The sequence below is a fragment of the Dromaius novaehollandiae genome, chromosome 9 (assembly GCF_036370855.1).
Source record: "Dromaius novaehollandiae isolate bDroNov1 chromosome 9, bDroNov1.hap1, whole genome shotgun sequence".
NCBI classification, from domain to species: Eukaryota; Metazoa; Chordata; class Aves; order Casuariiformes; family Dromaiidae; genus Dromaius; species Dromaius novaehollandiae.
This window is the reverse complement of record NC_088106.1, coordinates 9,059,542-9,080,585: the sequence shown is the minus strand read 5'-3', so window position 1 is coordinate 9,080,585 and position 21,044 is coordinate 9,059,542. Positions and strand designations below refer to the sequence as shown.

At 39.6% G+C, this 21,044-nt stretch overlaps 1 protein-coding gene across 5 annotated transcripts in view; it reads left to right on the top strand.

Annotated features, from left to right (window-relative positions):
• TBL1XR1 (TBL1X/Y related 1) overlaps positions 1 to 21,044 on the top strand; it is a 125,295-nt gene that overhangs the window by 68,566 nt on the left and 35,685 nt on the right. For 2 of the 5 annotated variants that reach the window (XM_064516630.1, XM_064516633.1), the window contains exon 3: positions 14,223 to 14,290. The exons of the other annotated variants lie outside the window; for them this stretch is intronic. The gene's annotated coding sequence lies outside the window, so the exon portion shown is untranslated. The remainder of the gene's footprint in view (positions 1 to 14,222; positions 14,291 to 21,044) is intronic. 5 annotated transcript variants of the gene reach the window in all.

The following is a 21,044-nucleotide window of genomic DNA, read 5'->3' as shown; positions in this document are numbered from 1 at the left end:
AACAACCATGCATGCTCCTCTCGCTGTTCTGCACTGGGGTCATCAAATCTGTCTGTCCTCTTAACTGCAGTTCAGGTGAAGGCTGTCATGGCACAAGATTTATTGTTTCTGTGATCTTGATATTTGATATATATGTAATCCAGTTATAATAATTATAATTTGGTATTAACACAACAACCAAATATATTCGGTTAAAACAGGTGGGAAGGCAGCTTCCCTGGCATCCTTTGAGGTGGATGCTCCTGTCAGGAGATGCAGCTGGATCTGACGATGTGAGGTCTGTGGTTTGGCTGGTGGGATGCGTTCCCAGTGTGACACACAGCAAGTGTTTGGAAGCACGGCCGTAGCGGTTAGAAATGGATGCTCATCTACCAGCTGTGGCGATTAAGTGTGCGTTGCTGGTCTGATCTTTCTCTCTTTCATCTGTGGTTTGAAGAGCTTGGATTTTTTTTCTTTTTCAGGTGTGGGCTTTTTGTTTTTTTTATTTTGTTTTGGTTTTTTGAGGGTTTTTTTGAGTAGTCTATGTGAACCAGGACTTCCCACAAAGCCAATTGTCTTTTATCTCCCTAACGTGTCAGAACCTCTAAATCCCATCCCTATTCCTAAGAACGATGACTAAAACGTAAAACTCTTGTGTGAAATGTCCCTCACTCTGTCATGTTAGTGTTTGCCTAGGAGAAGTGCAACTACAAAATAATTTAAAAATGAAAATAATCTTTTCCTTCTGTGGATAGTGTTTACATGTTTTAAGATAAGCTATTACAAACTTGACATGCTGATCCCCACAGCTGTTGTTCAAATGAAATTTTCTGGTATTGGAAACTTTGAGTTAATGAGTCCAGCCCATTGTATTCCTGGAAATTGTTAAAGGATCTGCTTAGGATTTAAATATTTTTCAGTGTATGAAAAGGAAAAGCCCCAATAAGGTATGGATGGGACCATGTTCATCTTTTATTCCATATCTCCTTTTAAAATATCATGCAGCTTTCCTGCTTACATGTGACAGTGGAAAAAACAAATGACTATACAAGGGATACAAAACTATCCAATGTGATGAAAGTGGTTTTTGAATCCCAACTGGTTTAATATTTTGTTTCTTCTTGCAGCCCTTGTTTCCTTTTCTCATTTTTCACTCCTTCAGGTTTTAATAATAATAATCCTAAAGTTAATTTTAAGCCAAAAGGAAAATTTAGGAAATGGGAAACATAGACAGTGTTGTCCTGTTATCGAGATAGCAAATGTGTCATAGTCCAGGGGTCTCTTTGTTCCCCAGGGTTTTAAATGCGACTCAGGAACATGCAAAATCAGTTGCAGCTACAGCTGACTTTTTTGTAGAAAAACTTTGTTATGGATAAATATATGAGAAGTTAAACAGCTGGCACAGGGCTCCTGATTTGGGGCAAATCATAAGGCTGTGAGAAGGGTTTTGAGGGATTTTTGGTTTTTGTCTTTCAGGTAGCTATAGAAGGAAGTACTGTAAAAGGTGCCATTAGGACAATAGTGTGCTCCTGCAAGCTGATGAAAAGTGATACGATTTTATACCTAGAGGAAAAATGAGCAATGTTTACTACGTTTCACTTCAAGTCATCTTTCAGAGATTCCTATTTATTCCAATTTAATCTGCTATAAAAATGTAAAAATACTAGTATCCACCAAACTGTGAGTGCAACCATCTCTTGCTGAGGAGATGCTGTGTTCCTGAGACTCAGGTTCATCCAGGGGACTGTTTCTGTGCAATTCTCTCTCTATTTCACATCTGTGTCCAGATCTATCCAAAACAATGAGTCCCACTTCTCTTTCAGCAGGAGGCTTGGTGCAATTTAGAAGGTATTAGCAGGATTTCTCTTGTCAGCTCTCCTTTTCTAGCGAACCTCTGCAGGATGCTCACTTTCCCTGTGGATGGGGTCAGGTATCTGGAGGGAGACAAAGGGAGGAGAACAACAGTGGAGAACTGTTTTCAAGGTAAATCCTGAAACACAGACCAGAAGAAAACTCAGTGAAATAGTCCATATTCTTTCAAAATGTAACTCGCCAATAGTGGCTTCTGACCTCTACTGAAATCCTTGACACAGTATAATTTGCTAGAGAAATCCTGAATTACACCATTTTGCAAAAGCTGAAGGAAGGAGGCGTTCCATGTTGATTGTATTCCATCTGCTTGTTTTTCCTTGGTAGAAAAGAGACTGGAGAGCTCATAGGGAGACTTCTGCTTTTAAGTATATGGCCATATGAAAAGTGCACTCCTCTGTCTCACAGAGAATTGATTTATGTTGTCCTTGAAAAGTCTAAGCTAGTGCTCAATAAATGATTTGAAACAAATACGGCTTTGTGAAGGATAACTTATGCTAGTGCAGACACCTTTTCCCCGTTGATTAGCAAAACGCATTGTCAGAGATGTCTTTTTTCCTTCTGTGTTAACTTTTGCATAGGAATACAGTCTAAAATTTAATAGTACATTGTGGTATTACGTTTAGTAGTACATTTCTAGCAGTACTAGCAATCAAAGCTGGTTATTGGACAGGAAATAATAGAATCAGATCCAAGGATTTCTTGTTACCACTTCGTGGTGAGGACAGTCTGTCCTCCCAGCCTCTTTGGTGCACACAACCTTTCAGATACAGTTGTGTCCGTGTCTCAGCCAACGTTGTGCTGATGAATTACCTTAACATTGCTTTTTTTTTCCTTCTCTGCATAGACTTCTATGTGGAAAAATGCCTGCATCACGTCATGTGATATATTAAAGACTATTTAAAATCTATTTTGACGTTTGCAGGTGCAGTTGCCTATAATGGAGGTAGTGTGTGAGGATTTAATGCAAGAAGGCACTCAACAGGGGCATTGCAATTTAGCGGTGGCTGACATGTCTCTCAAACCTCCGAGTAGGTTGTGCTATAAATACAGCCCCTTGTTTTGCAATTGATGTTTTGTTAGTGGGTGGCTAACTGCTAATTTGAAGAGGAATAAACCAGGGATCTCTTACTAATAACTAATAGATATACCTATAAATAAGCAGAAAAATAGATTTAAAATACTTGTGTATTATTATCCTATGATGTGACCTTCTTTGCATATATATGTTTAAGTCTGAAATTTGTGCTTCAGTAGCATTCGGCTGCATGTGCCTTTGTAATCATGAAAGCTAGAATGCAAAGGCAAGTTGGTCCTATTTCTCAAAATCACTTTCAGATGGCGATGACAATTGCAAAGTATGGAAGTGGCACTTAAGCAAACTATTAAAAAAAAAAAAAGAAAGAAAGAAAAAAGCCTTTCTCTTGAACCAAGGCCCAAGAGGAAAGCCAGCAGTGTTGCCTACATATCCCCTTAATTTGTGACTAGTAAATCAGTGTCAGTACAATATGGTTTCCTGTGTATATAGTAAAATAGAGGGCAACTTTTAGGCCTCTTTTGAAAGTGAGTGGCTCGTACACGAGTTGAAGAGGAGTGAAATAAGAAGGGGAATCTCACAAGAGGCTCAATTCTTTGAGAGGAGCATGTAACATGCATTCAAGCGCACATATTGCCTCTTACAGCCCATGCGTTGCTATACCAAAGAGATGTTAGTTTGGGTTTGCTCTGCTAGGGAAACATTTCCACAGAGATTTGTCTCTCTTCTACCTGTTCAGCCTGTCTCCTGTCTTCTCTCTCCTGCTTATATTTATCTATAAATTAATGAGCGTCTGTATGGTACTTGTGCTTTTAATGAATTCTTTAATTGGTATAGGGTGGGGAAATTATGTGAGAGATGCTCAATACTTGGTATGTGCTTGACATTTTTAGATTTGTTTTGTCATATTTCCAAGCAATTGTCGGTCCATTTCACTGGAGCTGCTGGAGCAGAGCAGCAATGCTGTGGACTGCGACTTCTGATTGTAGGGAGTGCGTGCGTGTTGTGGTTGTGTCTGGTACCTCTTGTGCTAGTAACTGCTATACTAAGCACTCCAACAAATGTTTATTTATAAGTAACTTTGTTTTCCCACTATGTATATAGTTTGTTACTCATTGTGCTAGCTGTCCAAGCAGATTTAAACTGTGCCCTTGGAAGTGTTTGCTCTTGCTGGATTAAAATTTTACTGGCAGATATCTGTAAAATTCATGTTGGTGAAGGTATCAGAGGTGCCTTTGGCAGCGCTCTAAAGCTTTCATGTTAAGGCTTCTCAAGAGAAAAAAAACTATCATTAGTGCCAAACTTCTAACAAGAAGCAGATGTCAGCTTAGGCTTTTTGCTATACTTTACGTTTGTGGATAGTGTGCTGCAGTGGTTTGCTGTTGGAGGGCACCGTTATCGGAGGTAGCACAAGTGCAGTGCGGGGCTGGGAGTGCTGGCAGTGCTCGTGGCACCCATCAGAGTCCTCTAAAGAGACAGGAGATACTTGTGTTTTTCCTCTTGCCCCACTCCCCAAAGTTGTGTTTCAGTGTAGTTCATAGCTTGGCGGTTGTGGAAGAAACAGTGCAGGCGAGGCAGGCCTGCTGCCCTCACGCACGCTCCGCGGCCTGCTGCTCCCTCCCGTTTCCTTCCAGATACCGAAAGATTTCAATTTTAAGGAGTTTTCTGTTTTTGTTTGTCTGTTTTTTCTGCTCTTACGTACTTCACTGTGCACAGTACAGCTCTGGGCAAAAAACCAACCAGAATCCGCGTGTGTCGCTGTTACGGCCAGCTTAGCTGGAGAGGAGCGTCTTAAGCACTGCTTTGGGCTCAGGCGTCTCAAAAAGTGCTTGCAGTTCAGTTCTTCCCCCCCTTGTAGATGCAGCTGGCTGCATTGGTCCAGTGCACGGTGGTTTTCTGAGGAATGACTGACCCTCCTGAAGTACTCACCTGCTCAGGTGCTGACAGCTGTCTATAAAGGCAGATGATGAGGTACAAATTTAAACTCTATGGGAGACTTAAAGTATGACTTCTGTCATTTAAAGGCAGTTTCAGGTGTGTTGTGAGCAACTGTCAGTGATTTATTGTGTAGATTTGGACCCTCTATATATTTTTCTGACTCTTCTGTATTATGCTATTTTCAGTTTCACGTGATTGAAGGAATATTGGAGAATATGATCATGTCACTGCATATTTGAAGCAGCCCAAATGGTCTTTGGGTTTTTAATAATTACTTCTGTTTTGTGATGTTTACTAGAGAAAGCAGTACTTTTTAGTATGGATTTAAAACTAAAAGATAAATTAGGGACATGATGTAAGTTTCCATTTTTGTAGCCAATAACTTGCAAAATACCCGTTGAGTTGAGGGATGCTCTTAATTGCTTGCTTTTTTATGCTATCAGCATCAAAATTTATGCATGTGACCATGCCTAACCTTACATATTGCACGTAATCCTATTTGATTTCAGTGCACCAATCATGAGATTGAGTCCCAAGGTGCACACTTAAAATTTGTTTATAAATGTTGGCAGATTGAGATTCTGTAATAAGAGTTTTTAAAATCTCTAATATGTTAAAATTTGCAAATTTTAGCTCACACTTCAAATGGTGATTTAAACATTTCCTGCTTGACTAAGAAGCACATCTGAATCAGAGAAATTCTACTTTTCCTTGTAATATTTATTTGCTAATCTTTTCCATCAAAAATAGCAAACTGTATTTGTCGAAGTACTAATCTAGCAGGCCACAACACTATAAGCATCTTTGAGAATTATCCATATGCCAATATTGGTAATGAATAAAAGCATTTGTTGAATATCATGCTCTAGGAATATTTATCAATGATTCGCATACAAAGTTCTCTCATTTTAACTGCTACTAAACTACTAGCAGCACAGAGGTCTAGGACCTTTGAATGCCCTTGGAATTTTGTAAGAAAAGACAATAAATAATCAGATTTCTGGCAAATAAATGAACAAAAAATAGAAGAAGTTCTTGAGTAAGTTTTGAGGAATGAGACTTTTTAACAGCTGGGTTTTTTTGTTAGCTTGTTTTTGATGTATAGATTTGGAATATATTTTTCCATCTGAATGAATTTTTCACCTTTTTCCTTGAGATTCTTTTCATATTCTATAAAATCTCAGTACATGCTTGTTCAGTTTTTACAGGTCTTGATGTGACAGTTGCATATAGAAACATTGAACTTTCTGAACAGCACCAAAAAGAAGTTGATGTCGTTTTGGAAACATTCGTTTCATCTCAAGTTAAAGGCCCATTGAGTCTGTAAATTAAAATTCTCTGACTTTCCACAAACATGCATCTTTTTCAGTGAAACTGCACGATGGTTTGGATTCCTATTTTTGGGCCTTTACCAAAAAAATAAGAAGGTGATAACATATATAATCAGATTATAACAAGGTTCCAATCAGTTAAAATTACTGCGTGATGAATTGGTTTGTATAGATTTTGACTGCAGTTGCTTGTAGTAAACTGAATTGTTAAGTAACACACAACGGCGGTGTTTCGCAATAGGAGAAGAATAGGCTCTTTCCCTTGTTAAAAGGCTTCACGAAGCAGGACCATGAGTTCTGGTTTTTAGTAAACTAAGGTGGGGAGGGGTATGCAATTTAGGAATAAGTGGGGATTAATGCTGCCTGTTTATATTCGCTGCAAACCTGAGCCAGGAATTTAACTTGAGTCTCCCAAGATAGTGCAACAGCTATCTGTGTTGTAACTCCATATGACTGTTGAGTCGCAACTCTGAAATCCAAGAATCTGTCTTTCCCTCTAGTAAAGTGTTACTAGAATACTACCAAAAAAAAAAAAAATCTACCCAAATTCTAGAAATCAGACCACTTTTTATTACATTTCCATACCCTCAGCTGTGTTCCAGTCACAGGTTTGAGAACCCCGCGTCTGCCAAATGACATTTGTATCTACCTTGGTAGTTTTCTGTTTCAGTAATATGGGCTTTAATTATAGTATGATATAACCTGCTTTCACTCTGGTTCAGGACCAAATCTCACTCTTTTTACATGTATATCTAATCAAATTAAATCCCAGTTTGGGGTCTGTGCTCTGTCCTGGAAGTGCCGTTTCAAATTTTTTTTTTACTTTGGCACTGGTATACTTTTTACTTTTGGCACTATACTTCTGGTATAATATATAGACTGAGTGTAAACACAATACATTAATCTTATGAATATACTGCATTTCTGATTGCCCCTAGAACTTATCTGTGCGAGAGAAGTCGTCTGCTCCCACCTTCGCAGAAAGTCCACAGGCTGTAATGCCACACGCTTCCCAGGAAAGGGAGTCGTTTTCAGCTTTGGCTCGTTTTGAAAGTAAGCAAGGCTCTTGCAAGACGAGGTGGCTGTTTGGCTCTTACCTTCTCACTGTCCAAGGCAGATCTTATTTCTGAGTGTCCTTGCCCCGTATCCCCTGCAGTGTTGCAGCTCACACGTTTTTCTCCAGGGAGAACATGCTGGCGCTAATGTAATAGGTGTAGCTGGAAAGCCGAAAGCAGCTTTATTTGTGGTGCGGGTGAACTTGTAATCACGAATTTGAAGGCAGGCACAAGGGCTGTAGTGGTCGCCTGCTCTGGCGGTGGTGATGCTGATGAGGGCTGCTGCGATAAGCCACGTTGCTGGAGATTGCGTGCAGAAGACTGCAAAATGAGTGTGGGGGCAGTTTCTAAATTTTGTAATGGCAAAATCGAGGATTTTCAGGAATGAGAACTAAGACAAACTTTACAGTGCTTTTGCTCAGTTTACATTTGATGGCTGCTTTTTCAGCAAGAAGAAATGCAAGCTCCAGAGGTCATTTTGAATGAGTATGTGAAGCAGTGCCTGTAGCATTTGAAAGACCAGTCATGAAACGATACACATGAAGACAACTTTTAAAAAATTAAATGTTTTTGCCTTCCAGTTTGCTAAAAAACATCCCCATATTTGTTTTTTCACTGAGAATATGCATATAAAACTTGAGGATTTTAACTCAAATAGTTTGAATTATGATCAGTCTAAAGAATTGGAATAACTTTCAGAAAGAATGAATGAATTTCAGTATCCTGTCCCCAAAATAATCTGAACAAGTAATTTAGTACAAATGTATACAAATAATGTCCATGATAAACAGTACACATGTAATTCCATGCAAAAAAGCCATACACATCAGCCCCTTGCAGATATGCTACAAAATAATTAAAAAGGGGGCAGGGGGAAGCACATCCTCCATGCATGGAGAATATTGGGTAGTAGGAAATGCAGGGTGTTTTGCTTAAGTTCTTGGATGTTTTTTATTTAATGTTTGAAAGTTGTATCTCATATGAAGAAACTGTAAGGCACAATAAAACTCAAATACACATTACTGAATATACATGCCTATTAAAGCTAATATAGATGTACCGGCTTCTTCTCTGATGAGCTTTCAGCAGGTACTCAAATATGAAACTTTGTTAGCGCCCTCAGTGGACTCTGAAAATACCCTCTGTGTTGGTTACATATGACTTCTTAAATCCTTTCAAAGGTTGCATTATGGAAATGGCAGTGAATAAGGAAGGGAAGAAAAGATACACATTCAGTTGGGACTTTTCCCTGAAGTAGTCGTAGCATAGCATTAGTGTTTTACAGATAAAAATCTTAAACTTTGTAGTCTCATTTTCAGAAACTGGAATAACTGTTTTGCTAACAAATAATGTTTAATGGTATTGTTATACTTAAAGACATAATACTGCTGAAGCTTTGCATGTTGTTCGTGACATGGTAATCCCTGTTCTGATTATCATCTACCTGGGGTGCTTGATGAAAATGTTAGTCGTTTTGGCTTACGGGATAACGGTTTCCTAGGTTTGTTGCTGGAGCAGGGTAACTGACTGAAGGATGCTTGGACTTTTGTAATGATCAGACTTCTCTGCGTGTGCTTTTCAGCATCTCACTGAATCAGCGGGCCTGACGTATCCTGAAATGAGGTGCGTACGTGTGCTGAAGGGTTCCTTCAGCTGGACTTTCAGACGTAGCTACGGCTAGAGATATTAGCCGAGCTGTCGGTTGGGCTGGTTGAGGAACTGGTGTGTGTTTATGGGGAAATCATCTCGGTACGCAGAAGGAGAGGTGGACAGCGGGATGTGGCCGCTGCGCCAGCTCTGCAGCACCAGGTCACTGCTGCTACCGAAGGGAAGGGGGCTGCTGCCGCCCGGGAGCTGCTCGGGCCTGTCCTGGGCCACCACCTCCCGAGGAGTGCAGCGAGCATTCGGGGGTCAGCAGGACGTGCAGCCCCTGCTCTGGGTTAGCACCTTTGTTTGTCTGCTTGTTTTTTTCAGCTTGGATAACTTTCCAAATGCAAAAAAAAAAAAAAAAAAAGGAGTAGTAGGGGGCAGAGCAAGAAGCTGTGGGTCAAGAGAGGGTAGAGTGATTTGTCTTGGTGGTCGTGCCGGCTTGCTCTGCTCCGTGGGACTCGTGGGGCTGCGGGACGGGTCTCACCAAGCGTTGGCCTTTGTCAGCACTAGGGCTGTAAGGGGCCCTGGGGTCTCGGTCCATGTGATGAGTGTTTCTGTCATCTTCTGAAATTACGGTGTCTGCTGTTATCAAGGGCATACGACTTTTATCATGTTTACTTTGTAATAATAAGTATTATTCAGTGAATTGTGATCTTAAACTTTGTGTAAGTGATTGTCAGTTTAAGTGATTCTGCGTTTGATTGTGCTGTTTCTGAGCTGCTGAATTATAACCAAATATTTTAACATTCCCCTTTGCAATCAGTGCCGTACTACTTGAAAATTAAACAGATTTCCTTATATTTCCTAGAGCAACTTTAAGATGCCACATTGAATTTTTCTACCCAAGAGTTTTTCTAAGCCCTCTCTCCTGGTACTTCGATTTTTTCTTCTTAGAGATGGAAAGAGGAATCTGTGGTGCTGTTTGTAGGGACAAAAAGGAAAAGCAAATCTCTCTGTTTTTATAGATGAACCAACTCTTTGTTAATGCGTTACTTAGATTTCAGTTTCTCTGCTGGTGACATTTGTTAGTTGGACGGTCTTTGAAATAGAGGGATTAGAGGCAATAAGTGGCAGCAAGCAGATCAAATTTCTCAGTGATAACATTTATTTTTATGGAAATGGAGGGAAAGCAGACCAGAAGTTAAGCTGTGCTCATAGGATAGACTAAAAGTAAGGCCTTATTCATGCTTTGAGCTCTCTGAAGACAAAAATACATGTAGTGCTCTAAGCTTGGGATGCAGACTTACATTTTGTTTAAGGTCGGCTTATGCAGAGTTTCTTTTCTGTATACATGCATTTTGCCACCTTAGCAGCATTCTCTGTTGCAGCCATACTCATCACGCAGAAGGAAAACAATGTCAGATATTATTAGCAGGTTGTTCTAGTCGTGAAGGAAGCTGTAAACAACATTTTCTTCTTAAAAGTAGATAGTTTCTCTCTCCCTCATGGGCAACACTTAGTTTATAAAATGTGCATCAATACTTTTTATGAAAACATAATTTGCTTTTTTTCCATAGGTATACGTGCTTTAATAACCAACCACACAAAACCCCTAGACAGTCATTCAAAAAAAGTAGTATGTTACTTGTTTGTTAAAAATCTATTTTTGATTACAAAAAAAAAAATTGCGTTGACTTAAGAAGTCCCAGTTTAATAGTAGTAAATATTTCAGTTACAATTCATGAAAGAGAAGAATCTGTGACGAAAGCTGTTGCCATAGCCCGGGACTGTTGCGAGCAAAATTACCTTTTTGAAAGAGTGGCTCAGGCTAGTTTGGATAGCTGAATTCCTTTAATTCAGACAAGCACAGGTCAGACAAGCACACAATTTTTCCTGTATTTCTTTCAGTTAGTGAAAGTAAAAGGTTGTAGGGGGAAAAAAACCCACGAAATGGGTAAATATGTGCCAGTTTCTTGAAGCAGAGAGATATTTTTCTCGGATGTAGCTGCACGGCTCCATGCTGAGCAAGGAGCACGCCCTAGTGGCAGGTTAATCCTGCGTGGCCGTGGCCGAAATGGAGTCATGATATATATTAACTACAACAGGGAGAAGAGTGGTGGTTTTACCGAATTGCCCTAAAATCGCCCCATCTGTTTCTGTGCCGTGCCAAAGCAAGTGCGGTATGTTTACGCTGGCCATCAGCATGTGTGCTGGTAGTCCTGTGACAGAATATTTGCTCTGTAATTAATTTTGAAATGTGGGAGAAATGGGTATTTCCTTTCTGAATGCAGGTTTTAAATGTATCAATATGTTAAACTGCAGAGACAACGATTGCGTGCTCAGGATGCACAAACTCGTACAGGGCACAAGTGTTTCATAACACATGCAGTCATTAACATTGCCAGGTAGTTTTGCATAAAATGTTGAGGTTTAGGCTTTCATAATTTTCAAAATCTCTGTGTTTTTGCATTGAATTTTCCGTTCTTGTCTTCTTCCTGAGGTTGATTCCTCTTCCAACCCTTTTACTCCTTCCCCGTCTCTCCCTTCTCTTTTTTTACACAAGATTGTGGGTTTGCATTTTGAGTCTTCAGATTGCCTGGAATATCTCTGGATAGGCGTCTTCTAGGAAAAAGAAAAATAAAAGACTGGCCATGTAACTACAAAACAGTCCACGGCGTCCCTGCACTTGTTTGGGGATTGAATATAGTAAGGGAAACTGTACCTTGTGATTACAGATGATTACCCTGTGATGTGATTAGTTTTATCACATCACTCAGTAGGCAGATAATTAAATTTAAATGTAAAGTTTTATGTCACTAACTTCACATAAAAAAAAAAAAAAAGAAAAAAGCAAAAAAACCACAATGAAACTGTTCACTGTGTGCAACCTGGATGCCTTTGCAGGGCAAAGGCATTAGCCATGCAACAAGTGTTACTATATTTATTTGTTAATTTGAAACCTGGTAAAACTGTTTGCAGAATATATATAACATGGGGGATTCTCTGGTCGCACTATCTGACGCAGGTGACTGGAAGGAGCTTGCTGGTAGGGTCTGCTCGAAAGACAACTTTGATGCTCAGTCGTTCTGAAAACCCCGTGAAGTTGGGCCGCTGGTTTAATTCTAGCTGCATGCCCTCTCGGCCCTCTCCGTCCCGCGGCAGATGAGTTAGCTGTAGACAGGTTTGCTGCTGTTGTGCTGAGGGAGGCTAAAGGAACGATGAGTCTCTGGCGTTGGGGGGATCCTGCGTTTTCGTGCGCGCTCTGGGGGGAATCGCAGGGAGGAAAGGAATTCCTCTGCAACGGGCTTCTGCTCTGGATGTGGTAGCACGCTGCTTTCCTCTAAGGCCTCCTTGTTCTTGCTCCGATTTGGCTTTGTTGGTTAATGTCAATTGGTTACTTGCAACAGTTTGCTCTGAATGAAAAATACTTGATGCAAACGCAAAAGGGGAGAAGTTAAAAAGATGTGAATGCTAAAGCATATTGCTCCCTCTTGTTAGTTTAACCAGCAGGATCAGCATCCCCTTTAAATGGTCTTTTGCACTGTTGTTCATCTTGGAGTTAAAATTTCATAACTTTTTAAAATTTTGCTTCTGATTTTTTTTTTTTTCCCCTTAATTCAATTTTAGCCAAACAGTTCGTGCGTACTGTTAGGTTCACGGAAAGCGATCAAAGCAGTGCGTAATAGCCTAGCAGAGAATTGAACTTGCATTAATTTGGGGTCAGGACCTTTTCACTTCTTTTGTGAGCTACTGGCAGTAAGTGTTGTTACAGCAGAAGACTAGGATGCTTTTAAGGTCCGGGGTGGTGGTACTGGAGCTTTTTTCCTAAGAAATGGCAGGGATAATAACGAATAAGCTGAATTTTTCCTATTAGGAAGCTGATGATCTCTTTATTCCAAATGATACTTATCATTTACTTCTCATTCCTCTAGGTCATAATACTTATATCCTCTCGCTCTGAAAATGAGAAACCACCAGTGTGTAAAAACAAACAGTGCAGTTACCGTGCAGAGTGAGGAGCGTAGTGCGGTCGGAGCACACGGCACAACTCGCAGCTCCTTCCGTATCTTCAAAGCTCCTGTCCGTGCATCTCGGCCTGAACACTAGGAAGTTGTGCCGAAAGGAGGGAAGAATAGGTCTTTTTTCATCCCTTTAGGAAGCACTAAGCCAGTGCGATTTATCTAGTCATTAATTTGGATTAAGACACATTTATCTGAATCTCTTGGGAATTTAAATAGGGAAAATGATCACTCACCAAAATATTCTGTAATTTCTCAATCAAAGCAAGAATTTTTTTAAAGTCTTGTTCAAATTAGTAATGGACTAAATAATTAAGGGTTTCTTAGAGGTCAATGATAATTATTTTTAAGATGACAGAAGGTCTTATATGCTGCGTGCTGTTTCAGGTCCAGGTTGCCTTTTGTATTTTGAGTCCTTGTTTTAAGGAGGTCTTTAGGAAGTTTGTGTTGTCTATAATATCTTTTATGTGTCTTTGTGGCTGGACTTCAGTGTTCAGAAAATGCTTTGCTCTTTGCCTGATCCCCGACTATTTGGGATGGGGTTATCCGTTGTACTATTAAGTCCTGCTTCAAATAGTATTTTTTGATACATGGATTCTTTTTGTTGCTGCACCTACTCAAACAATGTTCCTGCTCTCTCAGCTTCAAACCTTTTCTCCTGAATCCGTTAATTTATATGAACTTACTTTCTAATGAATTCATCTCTAATGAATGTCTGTGGCACGAATCACTACATCATAAACGTTTTCATCACAGGTATATAGTTCACTTAACTTCCACAGAGTATTTAAGTTCTGAAGTCACGTGTGCAAATTAGTTCAGCAAGGATATTTTAAGTTTTTGTTCATATAGTATGTTTTTTAAAGTATCCTTAGGGTACCTTAATTTGTTGGTGTTAAATTTGGATCCAAAAGATCAAGTTTGAAAAACACTGGACAGTTTGATCGTAGCTTTGTGTTTCCTATTTCTTATCTTATGGTTGAGTCATTTTAGCTGAATACTTTAATGCTAAAATAAGCTACCATATCAATACCTAGACATTTGTAAATTTTAATCTAGATATACCTAAAGTACTCCTTGGTCAATATGACAGCAGCGCAAAAGACCAGAAAATCCCATTAAAGCTGATGTTTTGTTCTGTTCTGGAGTTTTGTTTGTAGCCAAGAAAAAGCGAGAAGAGATTAGAGTTGAAACTGTGCCTGTAATGTTGCTTTAATACCAAAAGATGGTCTTTAATTTTTGTTCATTTGTTTTTTAATATAAGCATATATCGTGATCAGTAGGAACTGAATGTTCTTCTAATGCTTTCAGTAAAAAAACTGGTAGAAGAATAGCTATCTCATCCTTTCTTCCTCCTTTAAAACAAATATTGATAGAAACTATCATAATATGGTTTGTGTTACAGGTGGTGTAATACCAAAGGCTGTACTGCTGCCACATCACAATTTTGTGGGGTTTCAGAGAGTAGTTCTGGTAAGGACGCTCAATGATTTACCTATTTATTTGTCATAAAAGTGGACTGATACTTTGGTACAATTCAGTATTGGTAATTATCATTATATGCGTGTATATTATTGGGTAGGTATCAGCTTTTGCAGTCCGCTGAATCTTTACATTAAGTGTTCTTTTATTCAATGGTCTTTAACAGCTCCTTTTGGAGCTGTTATTGTCTAATGCGTAAATCCATATTCATTTCATTGAGAGCTGTTATGATAGAGCACATCAATGCACAGCATGGAAATGTTAATAAATGGACCTTTTGACAAAATGGCTTGTAAAAACTGTATTGTCGTCTTGATGCGTGGAACCATTATTGCATTAGTGCATATTAGCTTTAAAAAAAGGTGCAAAAGTGACTGTGCTTTGATTATAATATGTTTTATTTCAAGTACTAAAATCTTGACTTCCTAAAGGAAATTATGAATATGGGGTTCAGAGGGCAAATATCCAGCCCATGTGTCATTACCAATCCGTTCTTCTTAAGTTTAGTGTATAGTCATGGTTTTGCAATTGTTTTTCTTTAAATGTGTGTAACTGCCATCTGCAATCCCTCTGTCACTTCTCTTGCCTTCACATGCTTTCCTTTACCGTGTTTTCCTATCTTTAGACTGCTCTCTTCTATATGGCTAGAGTTACAGGGGAGATGAGATTACCTTTTCTAATAAAGGGAAAATTCATTCTGAGCCATTCCACCAACAGCCGTGCTTACACACCGTGCTGGAGCACAACGGAGCGTTTGTTCTTTCGGCGGTAGATAGCTGAGACTGCATTTGGATCTGCAGAATTTTTAATACATACTGTAATTTAACAAATGTGGGTGTAGCAGATGTCTTCCACCCTCCCGACCCTTTGCAGTTTGTAGCAAGGCCTCACTGTGAACTGTCCTAGGTCTATAGAGGGCACTCAAAGACAGAGCAAGTTTATTTTAGCGGCCCTCATTGTGCAAGCAGCCCCCGGAACATGGGAAAGGATACGACTAACTGCTCTCTATGGCCTTGCTCCTGCAAGGTACCCTTGTGCTGGCTCTGCTCCAGCAAATCACTTAAGCAATTGAAGTCAATGGAACTATAATGTGTTTAAATATTCTTAGGGCTTGATCCACATCTCTCTCTACTTTCACAAGTCTTTTTTCTAAAAACAAGATAGGATGCGCAAGAATTTCTTAATGGGATTCTCTAGTTGACCTAAGAACCTGGTAGCAGGTCTTTGTGTTGGAGATGGGAGGTTTTGGCTTTCAAAGGCTCTGGAGGCTGGTGATTCAGGGATGCAGAAAGGATGCCATTTGGAGATACAAGTGAATCGGTGTAAAGATTGAATCCATTTTCACTTCTGTCACTGCATTAGATTGATCCTTCCAAAATATTTGGGCATGGTACTATTCATGCTGTCTGTTTTCCAGCCGTGTAGATAGGTTACACCTAAGCATGCACAAGTAATACATGTAGACATAACATTAGGATTTCCAAATTTTGGAGTGTAAGGAAAACATGCTTACGGATTTATATGAGGGCAACGGCATTGTGAAGTTTTGAGTAACATTAGTCAAGAATATTAAAAGGCCATTCCTCAAAGGAAAGTCATCACAGCTTTTTAAATATTGTGAGAAAAGAAAGATGATGGGAGCTCTTTAGAGTCTGAGAAATACCGAGAATTTTTCAAAATGTTGTGAGCAGTTTGTGCAGCACTTAAAGTGTAATGTGATCTGGGGAAGTTATAGACTTCTTCCTCTCTATCACAGTTAACTTACTATTTCACCATCCCTTATTTTCAAATAATACTCCTATCGCTGGAAATGTGAGAGTAGAACTTCTCACGTGTGAAATTTGTGATTGCTGTGCTTTGAAGTAAGATAACCTAACGTGGAGGGTTTCTGTGTGTGCGTGTCTTTTTCTTTTTCTTTTTCTTTTTCTTTTTTTCTTTTTCTTTTTTTCTTTTTCTTTTTCTTTTTCTCTTTCTCTTTCTCTTTTTCTTTTTCTTTTTCTTTTTCTTTTTCTTTTTCTTTTTCTTTTGAAGGCTGTCCTGCCTAATTTGGCAGCCTTTGAGACAGAGAAGCTTGAATCTGAACTAGCAGAAGTAGTTACTGTAATTGTGTAATTATGTAGAAGATAAGAGGTCATGGATAGGGCAATTCGAAGACCTCTTTTCTGCAGCTGCCCATGTAATAGTAGCCAGCAGATATAAGACGTGGGGTATTTCTATCTCTGCTGCTGTTTAGCTTTACTAGGCAAAAATGTTTTCCCTACACAAAGCATGAAACTATGCTCATGTTTCTAACTGTGGCAGTAGAGGAGACTTTTAAATTAAAAATAGTGCCTTTTACTGTAAGGGGAATTCTTCTCAGGCAGATGATGCATCTTTAGGTTTTGAATAGTTTCCGTCATGGGGGATTAATCTAAAAATTTCTCAGAAATGAGAACAGGTGTCTGATGTTGGCCTAAGCGGTCAGAAAGGAGCAGCAGAGTCCTGGGTTTTGTCTTATTTCTGCTAGGAATGACCCTTTATGACTTTTAATCCATTCTTATTAATGGTTTCTTTAGTAGCCTCTCCTGCTTCAACTGTAGAAAGCCACCAGCTTTAGATTTTGAAAATAAGTATGCATATGTGTGTACATGGGCATGCACACTATATAAGCACTTACATACAGTTTTGCAGGGTGCTTCTCTCACAAGACAAAAGCTTTGCATACAGCAGGCTGCTTTGGTTTCATGATTTTTTTGATATCCTATGTGCTGTACAGAAAAGTAATAATGGTTCTTTAAAACATCTGTTAATATTTTGTTGAAACTCATTACCTCTAAGTGTGTTCAGATTCCTTTTATTAGTCAAAGACCCTCTTTACAGTGTCAAATTAGCAAGATTATTTGGAACATTTTTTTAATTTAAGAACAACAATGCAATTGCTTCTATAGATACAGGTGACTTAAGAAAGTGTCGGAGCCATCTGGGGCTGTGTTGTGGTAGTCGTGCTCAGGAGATTGCTGAGAAATTTTCCTTTATGATAGTGTAAGTATGTCTCTAGACTTAAAAACCAATAAAGTAGCAGAACTTGGCATCCATCCACAGTTGTCCTTAGTCTAGGGTAATTTGAATCAGGTAAAATATTCCACTTTAAAAGAACAAGGAGAAAAGCTTGGGTTTTTTTGCAGGGTATTCTGTAAAAGAAACAACTGCTCTTGATGATTCAGATATTGGAACAGCTCCTAGTAGAAAAGGATGTATTGCAGGGAATGGAGGATCTGGGCAAGGATGATCACTGTATTTCATGTCTTTTCTGTATATTGTGGGCATATCACCTCAGTATATATGCTATTTTAATACTGTGTAAAAAGAGCCTTGATACAGATTAATTTAGAGAAAAAGCACATGTTGAAGGAAGGGGGGATTGAATTAATGGGTGGATGAGCTTAGGGGGCACAAGTAAGTTTTTCATAACTTGTTTATACTTCGAAGGGAAAGACGGATATTAATTCATATGGAAATTTAAGTATAGCTAATATAGATTGAGATACTCTCTGCCAAAATGCACAGCGGAAAGCCTAGACTGACTCTGCAAGTTGCTATAAACAGAGACCGCTTCGAGGTACAGTGCGGAGTATGATGTAGAGATGTGGAGACTGAACGTGTGCATTGGAGTCGATTATTGTGGCAGAACCCAAAAATGATATAAATTAAGGAAAGAGATACTTGCAGGTTTGGAAAGCGACCTGGCCCTTGCTGCGGAGTTGCAGGGGGCTAGGCATTTGTCGTAGCTAACTGTGTCCCTGCAGAGGTCTCAGGTACGCGGCTCAACTTCGCGTGCCATTCAGTGTCCTGTCCCATAGCAGAAGCCGTGAGATCGACTTTGCCAGTAGTTTCATTGCCTCTGAGACTGCTCGGTTGGTGGAGGTGATGACAGCGGTGCGGGAGAGCAGAGGATGGTGGCCCTGGAGCGCCCAGCCGCCTGCTTCAGCCTTTACCATATGCTGCTAGTGCTCTTCCAGGAGCTCTAGCTCTGCTGTGCTCCAAGTAGCGGTTACGAAGCTGCTGAGGAGTCCTTACCGCTGGTGACAAATCCTTACCTGGGGCTACTCAACTGCCATCGCTGTCTCGGATCCAAGAAGCCATCACATCCAAAAGCAGCTCTCTGCCCTCGCAACCAGCAGCCCTTAACCTGCCTCTGGACTGCCATTTCCAGGCCCATCTCGGTGATCATACTGCATCACAGCCCAGCACAAACCAGTTTGTGCGTGCTGGTTTTCTTTTGTGTGGCTGCAACAGGTAGTGTCCATGTGTGGCTCCATCTAGTCTCCTTGGGAGTGTTAAGATCATTGATAATAAACGCTTCCCACAATACATGGTTTAAATAGAATGGGTGTAAAGAGCTTTGAGTTTTTGAATGCCAAAAAAATAATGTATTTTTCATTACATGACAATTCTAATAAGGCTTCAAAGTGATACAGGTGCTTCTGGAAAAGTTATATTACTTTTATTTTAAAGCCCACCTGAACTTAAATTCTGAGGTGCTGAAATATGTACAAAGGGTTTTGATTCCCTTTAACATTCCTTTTTCTAAACTAAAATTTTGAGCAGTCACTTTAATTAGTATAGCTCCCTTTTCAGAGGAATGTGCTGATTTAATTATTTCTTCTTACTTAATTAATATTTAATTTTAGAAAAAAAAAAGTATGAATGAGGATAGTCTCATACTGTCCTGTTGCACTTGATCTTGTTTGCACCGCTAAATGTTTTTTGTTATTTAGGCTGAGATCCTGCAATTTGATTATTCTTAAACAAAAATAACACAGCTTTTAAAGGCTCCACGTCGGTGTCAGAACTGTGGTTTGCACCCTTTTTAATGCTGGTGTTGCATTCGGTTTTGTTGAGAGTTTTATTTGGTAATGAAAAGAAAGTGTGGTTGTGGGTGGTATTGGTGGAGTGGCTGATGAGCAGAGTATGTCTTGTTTTGCAGATTAGCATCCTAATAAGGCAGGGATAGTAGAGGAGCGTGGGAGTAAACATCATATATAACCGAGATTCACAAGTTGTTCTTTTTTTGCGTTCGTGTAGCCAATTGCAGAGGCATGCTATTTATTATTTTTGTTTTTACAAAATGTTTTTCTGTTTGCGAAGGTCCTGCACTCATAATGGTTATTTACCTGCATATTCCCACTGGCTCGCTTAAGGCTGCTTTGGTAAACAGGGATAGATGTGAAAATGCTTGGGTAAAGGAAAGAGAGTTGAGTTTTTAATCTGAGGGTAAACTTTCGTAAGCCTTCCTTAAAACTCTCCATTTATGTATAATGCTACAGTCAATCATGAGTTACATGTCTTTAATTCTTTTTGGTGAACATCTTGGGGCTAAAAAGAACTTGTCAGCTTACATTTAATTTATTCCAGGCTTTCGGATACGTCTCATGGCGGTGGAGAACTTTGAACACTAGAGATGATGAATGTTGGCACGCGTCTTCAATGGCAAATTCCACAGTCCAACTGCAGTTATGTTCTCAGCATGTTTAATATCTGGGTTAATGTAGAAAAAATGTCTAAAGCGCAGTGTATTTCTACTATCGATGTGATGGCATGTTTGCCATCAGTCGGTGACTCATGGATAAATTGGCCTTGCCACAAATAGTCGGAGGCCATTCTAAAAACATACGGTGATTTCAGCATCCTTAATTCATTCTGTTTTCACTCTCTGAGGGATACTGTTTGCTTTTTCTTCATCCCAGTCGTAAATAAATATATAAAAATCTGGCCTTATCTACAGTAAGTAGTGGGTTCTGATGTAGCAGCTCTTGATGAACAATTGCTAAAGCAAAAGCTTATATCCTTCCGTTGTTAACAGTTTCTATTCTTCTGAGTTGAAGTTGCAGTAAATTGTCACTGAAGGATCTTCTCTGTGTCCTGTGAGATTGTTTTCTTTTCTTTTTTGAGCCCATTACGGTATTTTTTCACAGGGATTTTCCCTTTCACCCTTCCTTTTTCAGAAACAGTGAGCTTGGAGTTAGCACGCAGCAGAACATCTGCCTCAGGGAGAGCTGGCAGCTTTCATGCACTCACAAAAGGATTTCAGAAAAAGGGTTTGTTGTCCTCGAACTAGATGCTTCCAGAGCACATAATTCCACAACCACTTCTCTCATGGGATACATATATAAGACTAGGCTTAATAATGGGAAAACAAGTCAGTTTTATTTGCATGTACAATAGCTCAACCCCTCTTCACCTGTTCTGTGAGCAGAGCACCGAGTTACTGTGGCTCCCCGCCACCTGCTCGTCTCCTCATTGCAGAAGCTATCTGCTTTTCTAAAGTAACGGGGCGATTGAGGAGGATGCTCTCGTGAATTCTTCCCTGCAGAAGTGTTCATATAAAGCCGCTCTTTTGTCAGTTATTATAGGAAATACCTCTCTTGCTCTATCTGTGCGGTTAATACTATTTTTAGTGTAGTTCTGTTAATGTCTATGTGAAAAATAAAACCTGCACTCGATATCAGCTTTGTAGGTGTTAAAAAAGCCAGTAAGCACCAAGGGCAGGGCAAACAAGTGAGGGCATCCTGGGCTGAAGAACAGTCACATTCGGGTAGCTGGCTGTGTTTATCCAGACCACCAAAAGTGCACTCGATGGTCTTTGGTTGCTCACTGGAAAGAAAGACCAGGCCTCAAAGAATTGTGGAAATTTAGGATAATTACCTAAGTAAATGCAGTCAACCTAATAAAAATTAAAAAGCCAGCATTTAGAAAACGAACTAAA